Below are 11,047 nucleotides of genomic sequence, written 5' to 3'. Positions count from 1 at the left end.
CATGCACAGCAATTCATTCTACCTCTATCCCCATGAAGTGCCTACCTCCATGTTCATCATCCAGCCTTATGTGAATGATGTGAAAATAGAGTTTATATATAGTAGGTCCTCACCTTGTAGAAGTAAGAATGTGGGGGCATGCTTTTAGAAAATTCTTGTTCATCATGATCCCATGGGCATGTTCAGGTCTTTTAGATTTATACTTCCAAAGTTTATGATGAAACAGATGTCCTGTTAAAGGGAAAAAACTTGAGAGGGAAGCAAATTGAACATGCATTTAGTTAACAAAGGAGCTGATATACTTTTTAAAAGATGTCTTCTGGTCATTATCAAGCTTTTGCATTATACTCATAAGGCATTCGAAAGAGGACAAATTTCTCTCAATATCATATTTAGTATATTACTTATCAGATGTTAATGTATGAGGTACATTAAAAGTGTACATGTGGCTTAAATTTGTAATTCTACCTCTGAAAATTTACCAAAAGTAAATAAAGAACTTCAGTTTCTAGCAAAATTACAATTTAAATAACCGGAAACCCTCTCCTTACAAAGCATAAATACTAAATAAATGGAAGAGTCTTTTAAATAAGGATCTGGGCTTGCATGAAACATAGGCATGTCTTCAGGATGAAAAGTTATGAAGAACCTAAAATCTTCAGCTGTAGTAGCTGAACTGAAACTGGAGGCTTCTGGGAGTTTTCTGGCCTCATTAATTAGATATTTCAATGTCCACGTAGGTAACAAAGATGAGGACTTAAACTAGTGAGAGGTTATACTAGAATAAGATGATCATCAAGTTTTTCTGTCTATGGTCTAGATAGAGGGAGAAAAAAATGATGTACTCTGAGAAGTCATGACCTGGCCTCATGGGTCTGTCATGTATTTACAATCCAGAATTTTTATGTCAGTAATTTATCATATCGTATGTTCTTTTCTGGTAGTACCCATTGTGTGCCTGGGAGAAGCATCAAAAAATCCCTCCAAATGGGCCACATTCTTATCCTGGGATCCCCAGGGAGTTCCCACAGAAAATGAACTCATTGTCTGAAGTTACAAATCTCATAAAGAAATAATCCACTATAAGCAAAAGCAGTAGAAACATATCAAAACAATCACAATAGACATTACAAAAACATCACGTTTAATTAACTAAAGGTATAAAGAATGAGTAGAAAATACATGAACAGATGGGAATAGATTTGGAAAATAAACTTTTAGTTCAAAGCCAGCCTGAACTATAAAGTAAGATCCTGTCTCAAAAAAGGAGAAATGTTAAAATATAATTGAAAACAAAATCTCAGTGGATGAGTGAAATGACAGCTTTAACACAATGTAAAAGAAAAAATATTGAACTGTAAGAAAGAAAATCATTCAGAAGAAATCCCAGAGACATAAAGAGATAGAAAATATGAAAGGAAGTTTAAGAATCAATTAAAGATATCACAAATATTTAGCAACAATGATCAGAGTATTATTTGTAAAATAAATGTTGGAAACGGCATAATGTCTACAAATAGTTTTAATTTTAATATATTCTTTTCTGAGCATTTAATAAAAGAGACATGATGTCCTCAGGCTAATTTTATTTTCTGTATTCTAGTGTCTGATTAGGACCCACACTGCCGTTATCCTCCCAGCCCACCCTAGAGGTATAAAAGAAAAAATGAAGAGAAAATAATTACAATGGTAGGTACATCCAGTATATCAATAATCACTTTTGATCTAAATGGTTTAAAGGTACAGTTAAAAGACAGAGATCATTAAAGTAGATAAAAAAATTAAAAAGGTAGTAAGTGTAATAGCCCAGATATGGTCCAAAGATGGTCCGAATCTATAATAGAAGCTCCTTCTACTTTACCAGAGCAACTGGCATTTCTTTTATTTTAAAAAAAAAAGGGCGCTGTCACTGATTTTTTTGATATTCAAGTATCTCCTAAGTCAAACTACAACTATAAAAACATTTTTTTAAACACAAAGTAAAAATCTGAAATAACCCTCACTAGTCAGAGTTCTTAAGGTGATTGCTTGTACTATTTTGGAGTGCATTAGGCTGAAAGTTCAAAAATACTCAATAAACACTGCTTCAACAAATAGGGGTTTCTATTTCTTACCTAAAACCACTTCTGATAGATTCAGCTGCTCTATGGTGAATAGACTAGCCAGACTAGCTCTGTCTTTTCACTCCAGGTTCCTTGGCATGTGTCCTCCTGTCTGTTGCTTCTTTACCACAAGGAGAGCATGATAGTTCTAAATTTTACATCATCGTGCCAAGCATCAAAAAGGAAGAAAGGAGCTTGCAAATAGTATGTTCCTCATTTTATCAGGAAAGCAAATCCTTTCCCTGAAATTCCCTCAGAAGATATCTGTTTCTATGTTACTGACCAAAACTATATCATATATTGGCAAAGTAGGCTGGGAAGATGTGTATTTTGCTTTTTCAATTTATATAATTGAGGTAGGTGAGAAGGGAAAAAAAGGCACATCAATCTCCTCATAGTGGCTACCATGGTACAGTATATACAAATGTAAACAGAAAATTCAGTGGTTTACCTATTATCAGTTTTGCTTTTTCTTCTTATGATGTCCCCTCAAAAAATAATTTAACTGCAAGCTCTCTATGTTAGTCAACATTCACTTAACTTCACCTAACATTTTTGCCCTTCCGTCCCTAGCACAGAGTTGGTCTCTTAATTCTATCCTGGACTACATTTATGTTTCCATAGATTATGAAATACACCTCAAGTGAAAAAAAATATAATTTAGATGAATGTGTTATTTAAATGATATATAAAATCCCTCTAGGTTTTACATATAAGACATTTAAATCATTTGACTCCAGGATGACTTAAGGCATTTGGTGAAGAGCTGCGGTGGTGAACCTACAGCACCTATGCCGCAGTGGGCTATTTGTTATCATTGAAAGCTCTAAAAGGTTCGCCATGACTTGTACAAAGTATCAAGCCAGGAGCCAGAAGATTCTCAGTTGAAAATGGTTAATAATCCAACCCCGGATGGATTTCTTGAACAATAAAAGGAGTTTCTCAGCTTCAATGGAAGTCGATCCAATGAATCAACAATGTCACCAAGAATCTGTTTTGTGCAGGTTTTTTTCTTTTTCCATTTGTTTTTTATGCCATCTTTAGTATCAACTTCACCATAAGGCTGGATTACCTCATGGTCACATGATGGCTGCGAGCAACACAGAGCTGAATATTTTCTCATAGGCATGTAATATTTTCAAAAAGAAATAAATATCTTGCTCATATCTCAGCCATTTAGTTTGATGCAGTTCTTCACTCTGTTCTCACAGGGTCCATATTGGTCATGTGCCTGTCCTGAAACCAATCACTGTGGCACTAAGAACACAGTGATATGAGTGACAACCAACCAAGGCCTACCTGAAGATGGGTGTGGGGTCAATCTCATGCAAAGAGCAAGGTGCACAGCTACATAGCAGGAGAATGGGGATGGGCTGAGATGTTGGGAAGACAACCATTTCCACCAGCCAGAATTTTGCATTGCTTCTTTACAATCTGTGACCATAAGTCAGATTCCTCCTTTAAAACATAGCACTAGAAAGACCTGCTCAATCCACACCTCAGTGACCTTATAGGGGTTAAATAAGGCAACTTTGAGGAACTTTGCACACTGTGAAGTATGCAGCCATGAAGTGAGCTTCTGGATGAGCTTCCATTGCACAATTAAGCAGCTACAGGCAGCGACCTGTCCAGCTTCTCTTGGTCCTCCTCTTTGCACCATCTAAATCCCAGCTGCAGATACCTGCCTCCCTTTTCCTGAGGGTTTTCACTGAATACTGGTTGTCACCGCCTGTGTGGGAAGCAAGGCACACGTGCTAGAAATTACCATCCTTCTCCCCAGCCCAGGAGTGCCAGCCTGTGACTACAGAGCTGGGAATCATACCTTCCTTCAGGGTGAGATAATTCTGGGCCGTGTTCTTCAGAGACCCCAGAATGGCATCGCATGGTGAAAGCTCCAGGTGCCCATGACCATAACTGGCTTATTTATAGTTTTAAGCTTTCTTTCCTCCTGGTCTAATTCCCAGCTGTGCTTCCTGGAATCACCTACCAAATAAACTCCTTACCCTCATGTCCTGGACTCAAAGTCAGCTTCCTCAGGAATCCAAATGAAGAGCATGTCACAGTAGCATCGCGTGGGCACAATACTTACTTGGTGTGAAAACTGTATGCCAGGCATTTTATTCTAGAATACATCCAATGATTTTTTTTTTTTAGTTATTTCTGTGTGTTTTCATTTTCTGTGGCTAGAGTACTTTTGTTTCTAATTAGTTCATTCTGTTGCTGGGCTAACTGAGGGTCAAGCATGGCCCACCTCCAGAGAAAGATGAAACACAAGCCGTGGTACCCAGATGTATTTCTCCCAAAGTCCTGTCCTGAAGATAGATAATGCTATTAGAAAGTAGAACCTATAATTAGTGTATAATTAGTGTACTTACCAGTAAAATACACACTAGATTGTGATAAATTTGCATGTTTGAAGGCAAAAGAAAGAAATACTTTCAAGGTGCTTTTAGTTAGCCACCATTGAAAAAAAAAATAAAAGTTCCATTTTGCACTGAATTCATTTCTGTTGTAACCAAGCTATTAACTCAACTGTGCTGAGCTAGCCATTTCATTTAGGCTAATAAGAGATGATTGCCTATCCTGTTATGTGAGCGTTTTGAAAGAATAATTTAGTTTCTAGCAGCACAGTAAAAAAGTAGTATACAGTAAATATTTAGCTATACTTATTTTGTGATTTTACAACTGAGTTCAAATTTGATTAAAATCCAAACCCTGCCTCAGGACCTTTGCATTTGCTCTTCACCCTATCTGAACCATGTATCTCTGCATGGCTGCTACTTTTTCATTATTTGGGTGACAGAAAGAGCTTATCCTTCTACTGTGTAAGATTGTGCTGTCTACTAGCCACTTGCCACATGTAGAGGTTGAGCGATTTTATGAAATGTAAGCTACATATGTATAAAATGCAGACTAGATATTGAAGACTGGGTGTGAAAAACAGAAGTAAAATGTTGCACTAATAAGTTTTCATGTTGATTATATTTTGCAATCTTTTTGGATATAACAGGTTAACTATATATTAAAATTAATTGAAGCTGTTCTTTTTTACTCTTCTTGGTGTGACTACAAGAAAAATTTTAAATAGACATGTGGCTTCTGTTTGTGGCCCAGGTGGTATTTCTATGGTTTTATGCAGACCTAAAGTCATCCCCAAACCATATTATAGCACTTTTCACCATCAAAGCACTTTATCTCTCTGTCTCTCCCCTCTCTCTCCCTCTCCCTCTCCCTCTCCCTCTCCCTCTCCAATTACACAGTAAATCACCAGTTGTTTACTTCTATACTCTAAATTCCAGAGTCCTTGTCAGCCAAGTTTATTGTACACCAGTGTCTGGCACATAGTAGAGTTGAAAACATATTTTATGAAATAAATAGATGAAAGAAACAAGGAGCAAGGGACAGAGAGCTAGCTACCCTAGCCCATCTGAGAGTTTTCTGGGATAATGAGCTAGACCATATCCCTCTGCGGGGAGAGGAGGAGGAGTCACAGGAAAGCAACAGCTTGCTCACTGGCCATTACTGAATCCTGTTTGGTGATTTTCTTTATGACATCACAGTCAGAAATATGCGACCCTTTGTTTCATCTGATCAGAATGACTCAACCACCTAACACACATCCAACTCACCAGAGGATTTGCCAGTTATTAGGACACTAATGATTCAGTAACTAAGGTGATGGACTGGGATCAAACAGATCCAACTGACCTTCTGCATAGCCAACCATCATTACAACAATAAAGAAACTAGAAGTCACTGCTAATTGCTGGCCTCTGAGTCCCATAACTGCCATAAATGGCTAACAGTTTTATATAAGTGATATAATTAAGCTTCATAGTTGACGACCCCAATAAGATGAATGAGAAAGTTCACACTCCACTCACTACTATTATTTTTAGATTTGCCTGTCTGAAAATTCAAAGACTTTGTCCAGACCAAACCAAAACCTCCTCACACTTTGCTCCCATTAGCTCTGTCCTGTACTAGAAGCCAACAGTCTGGAGTTGGCCAAAACACTGCTTTGTAAGTTATGTGATATATTGTACTTTTCACCCTTATTATCCCAAACAGACTTTTCTGTATTCAAAGAACAGAAAAAAATATGTCATTTTGAACTCATGTCCAGATTGTCTCGGTTCAAATTCTGTCCTGGCCAATGATTTATAGAAAGGCTTAAAATCATTTTTTTAACTTCTTTCTATTCCTGATTCTTGATTCTGGCTATTCTCAATACAAAATACTTTGGTTACAATGAAGAAAAAAGAAGTTTTGTTTTTATGTTCACACTATTATGCCTTTCCTAAGACAAATTATTTCAAAAGAATAAATTTATCATATTATAAATAGCAAAACCTCTCTGGGGTTTTCTACCAGTCTTTACCAAAAGCTAGGAATATTTAGTCTAACACTTTGATATTACTTTCCATAGACAAGAAACATTCAACTATTTGAAAATATCTAGGGTTTTTTGTGTATGAGAAGAACACCATCTTAGTCCGGGCTACTGTAACCAAGCACCTTAGACCAGGTAGCTTATAACCAACAGGAATGTAGTTCTCATTGGCCTGGAGGCAGTAAGTCTGAGACCAGGATGCCAGCAAGGCCCAGTTCTAGTGAGGACCCTCTACCAGGGTGTTCTCTGTGTGTCCCTTTTCTAAGAGCACTAATCTCCCTGAGGGCTCCACTCTCAGATCTAATGACCCTGAAGGTAGCATTAAGACACAACAGTGAGGAAGAGTGAGCTGACTCCTGCCCTCACAGAGCTCCTCTAGAGGAAGAAAGGAACAGAAACCTGCTTCTCTTGTCTCTGCACTTAACTCGCAAGCCCCTTGAAGGCAAGGGCCACTTTCCATCCAGCAGTATGAAGATTATCTGAACTGTCTCTTAAAATGGCCAATGCCCACAAATGAATTTTATATCTATGTTCAAAACTATGTGTATTTGTCTTAAGGACTCTACGATTTCCAGTGAAAGATTGAACTCTAAACCATTTTTCTGCAGACACAAAGGAAATGAAGTGGGCCGAGTCTGAGCTCAAGCAGCTGGCAGAATGGTACCCACATCTAGACAGTCATTTATAAGCCCAATCATTGCTGGTGCTTTCATTTCAGTAATTCTGTCTCTCCCAAGGGTGCCCTTGACTGTACATCACCACTGTCTCGACTACATACTTCTGCTGCTGTCTCCAGGCCTGTTTCAATAACCCTCCCACTTCCCATCTTTACCTAGCAGTACTGAAATTCAGTTAGTAAACACGTGAACCTCTCCTTAGAAGGGCATTTTGAACTCAAGTTTCTCTCTTCAAAATGATTCAAAGTAAATAAGGCAACAAGGTTCTCCTAGTACACTTAAGTGTGAAATGATTTCCCTAATCCCAAAAAAGGAGATCATTTTAAAATGAATTCCCAAAAGACACTGTGATTGTTTTGCTGATTTTCTGCATCAGATTCCTTAATCCTCCCTGAATCCATGTTAACGGTAATAAAGAGAGACAGAACCTGTAGAAATGAACAAAGAGTAATTTAAAATTGTTGACGATGCCATTTATACCATAACCTGTGTTAGGTAAATAGGTGTCCCTTTGAACACCACCAGTTGTTGACTGGCATTTCAAGAACCATCTATCACTTGAAGTTACAATCAAGAGCAGAAACCTAGAGATAGTATCTTCTCTATTATAATTAGGTCTAAGGACATCCTGGAACTTGGTCAAGAGTAAATAATGAACCTTAATATCATGATAAGCATCACTTGAAACTTTTAGGCCACCTTCTAGGGAAAGCTCTTCTCTGAGGCTATTTGGATCCCACTTCCCTGAGAGGCAAAAAAAAAAAAAAAAAAAGAAAAGAAAAGAAGGAACTACATAGGAAGCTGGAGAAAAAGCACTTTTTTCATAACCCTTTTGGCATATTTGTATCATAAACTCAATTCATCCAAATCCAGTTTGTAGCTTAAAAAATAAAATAAAACTGAGAAACACCAATAGAGTGACCAAAAAGAGAAACTGACATTTGAGGTCGATTTCCTCCTACTCTGGATTATGTTACCCAGGACAGCTCCCTGCCCCCCCCCCCACGCGCCCCGCCGGGAGGAGGAGGAGTTAGGAGCAAGCTTCATTAGCCATAATGATAATTACAAGCATTTTCAAAGAGGCTTTTATCCCCTAGGCTTGAAGTGCCCTATAAACATTAATTAATTTAATATCTGGGTAGCCCAGCACCATTATGCCTTTGTAAAATAGAGTAAATAGAAGTGCTCGAATTTAAGTGGCTTCGCAGGGCTCATGCAGCCATTCAGCAGCACCTTTGTCAACTGATCAGACTTTCTGCTTTGTGAGGATGCAGACCCAGTCACAGGCACAGGGGGCTGCCAGAGGTGGAGGGAGGAGAGAATCTGCAAAGTGGGGCAAAGTAAGGAGATGGCTACACTTCTGCCAAAATAATAGGAAAACACAGCAGATAAGACCAACCCCAGTTTACACAAATAAATACCTTTATCATCCCAATTTTTTTTAAAGCAGGATTTCTCAACCTTGAGAGAATCTTGATCCATCACAGATCTCGAATCAGCAGGGGTGTGTTGAGGCCAGGTCTTCACAGCTAAGTAAGCTCTCCCTGATGCTGATGCTGCTGGTGACAATTGCCTGTCTCATTTATTTATTTTTCTTTTATCCAACCCTCTTCTGTTTGACTTTCTTCAGTACTCATGTGTTATCTTTTCATTGTCCCCTCTTTTTTAAGTTGATAGATTAAATTTATAGGAAGAAGCACGTGGGTCTTAAAGGCTGTGTTCTATGAGTTTGACCTTATTTGGAATTTGGAGGCAGAGTTGTGAGCATATTGTGCTGCAAATATCAGTTTGGAACCTGGCTCACCTGTCCTTTGTTGCTAGCATGGAGAGACTGACAACCAGCCCAAGCAGCAGGTCCGCCCTGGCCCTTCCTACAAAATTCACAAAGGCAATTCACTTCATGATACTTATTATTCAATATAAGTATTTTTTAAGTAGAAGCTCTAATATTTTGTTTTTAAAAAATTAAGAGGAAACACTAGAAATAGATAAATTTGCACTATTTGGGTAAGAGAAAGAATATGGTTAAGACACAAATATGGGATTGTTTCTATGCAATTCCAAGCCACAGAGATGATCAGGAAGGCATTTAATCAGTCATTAATACCCCCCCACACACACACGCGCACATGAGGATAAACATCTGGACGTTTGGAAGCATTTGGGTAATTAGCCCACTTTTCCAGTTTTTCATCATAAGAAAATTAATTTAGTGACATTTACTGATGGCAGGGTTATTATTTATAAACCAGGCTGCTAGGTTGCTCAAGGATGTAGAGTTGTGTAGGCTCTGGAAAAGTTTATGGTCAAGTTTATCATCACATTCAATAAGTTAGGAGCCTCCAAAGAGCCCTGAGTGAGGAGTAGGGAGGCTCCATGCAAGGCACAGTCATCAGGCCGCACAAGGGGAAGGCTCCTGGCAAGGGCTGTCTTTGAGATGTGACCTTGCCCAGAACAGGTGGTCTGGGACAGCAGGTAGCCCAACAAAGGAAACAGATGAAGAAAGGCAAAAAAGGGGGAGAAAAGTATTCAAATTGTAGGAAAGGAGTAGTTATTGTCAGGACACCGAAAAATAGGAAGGTGAGTGACATTTTCATATGAAGCTGTAGTCATAGCAAAGTGTCACTTATGACTTATAACAATCCTCTTGCATAGCCACACTGCTGTCCTTCATCTGACAAATATCACTGAGACCCCATGACAAGGTGACATTTTAGCTAATGTCTGAAGGACACAAAGCAGCGAGACTTTGGGAAAATGAGAAGCATGGGGATGATGTAGACAAAAGAACAGCTCGTGTAAAGGCCCTGAGACAGAAAAGTATGGATGTGTTTCAGAAACTGTGAGAAGAACAGTGAGCCTAGAGTTCAGGAAGCCCAGAGGAGAAAGGTCCCGGATGAGATATGGAAACCCTCAGAAACCAGAGAGATTGTTGTAGAGCCTTAAAGATCATTGTGAGGATGCTGCATTTTATTCTAAGTACAATGCACACCAAGGATGGTTTCAGGCTGGAAGTGAGACAACAAGATTTGCATGTTTAACAAGATCATTCCCACCACTGTGAGAACAAAGGAATTGGAGAAGAGTAAGAGAGGAAGGAGTCCTGGTAAGAGATGGCAGAGGCCTGAATGGATGGTACCATCTTGGATTTTATGTGCCATAGTCACCTGTGTTAGCACAAATCTTTAAATAATGTTAATCAGTTTTAAAAGAAAGAAAATGCCACTGACAGTTAAATATTTAGACATTCATGTTCAAAAGAAAGCCACAAGAAGAAGATATACCTTCAGATTATTGCAAATGTGATATTTTAATTTTCCCTGATGCAATGATCTGTAAAAACTTACAAATGAAGGAAATTTAGGATAAAGGTGTAGGAAGTCATGGGTTCTTAGGTGGTAAATTTTCTGAAGATGTTTGCTCCTTTATACTCATCCTCCCCCTCCAGGCCTCACACAACCAGTAATGTGTTGATAAATTTTTAGCAACTTGCTCTGGGCGGGGGGAAGTAAGGAAAAGAGATCAGGTTGGGGGAGCCCTGGCTTATAATGTTTGCTGATTTTTCTGGCATAAGTATTCTTTTCATGGCTGATTTTAAGCTACCAACATGACATCACTGAGCAAAGTTGGGGAGAGATGTGCAGAATCATACCGTTATGTCACACACAAGGTAAATACATTCAAAGGTAATTTAAGAAGTAATGAAGAAATGATAAGTTTTGAGTATTAACTTAGTCTTAGTGTAAATTATCTAATTGGATACTTGTGTCATTTAATTTTGAGTAATTGTCTTTAAAATTAGCTTGTAAAATTTCTAGAAATTTAACATTCAGTTCTCATGAGTCAGTATGTCAGACTCGGGGTAGTCAGGTACC

General features: G+C 38.4%; 1 long non-coding RNA gene across 3 annotated transcripts in view; it reads right to left on the bottom strand.

Moving 5' to 3' along the window:
• LOC110348337 (uncharacterized) overlaps positions 1 to 11,047 on the bottom strand; it is a 34,206-nt gene that overhangs the window by 4,876 nt on the left and 18,283 nt on the right. For all 3 annotated transcript variants that reach the window (XR_015442069.1, XR_015442071.1, XR_015442070.1), the window contains one exon: positions 114 to 231. This is a non-coding gene — a long non-coding RNA (uncharacterized LOC110348337). The remainder of the gene's footprint in view (positions 1 to 113; positions 232 to 11,047) is intronic.

The sequence above is a fragment of the Heterocephalus glaber genome, unplaced genomic scaffold, assembly GCF_053883595.1.
Source record: "Heterocephalus glaber isolate CG9 unplaced genomic scaffold, H.glaber_assembly_v1.0 deba00001532, whole genome shotgun sequence".
NCBI lineage: Eukaryota > Metazoa > Chordata > Mammalia > Rodentia > Bathyergidae > Heterocephalus > Heterocephalus glaber.
The sequence above is the reverse complement of the archived record's forward strand: the minus strand, read 5'-3'. Positions and strand labels throughout refer to the sequence as shown.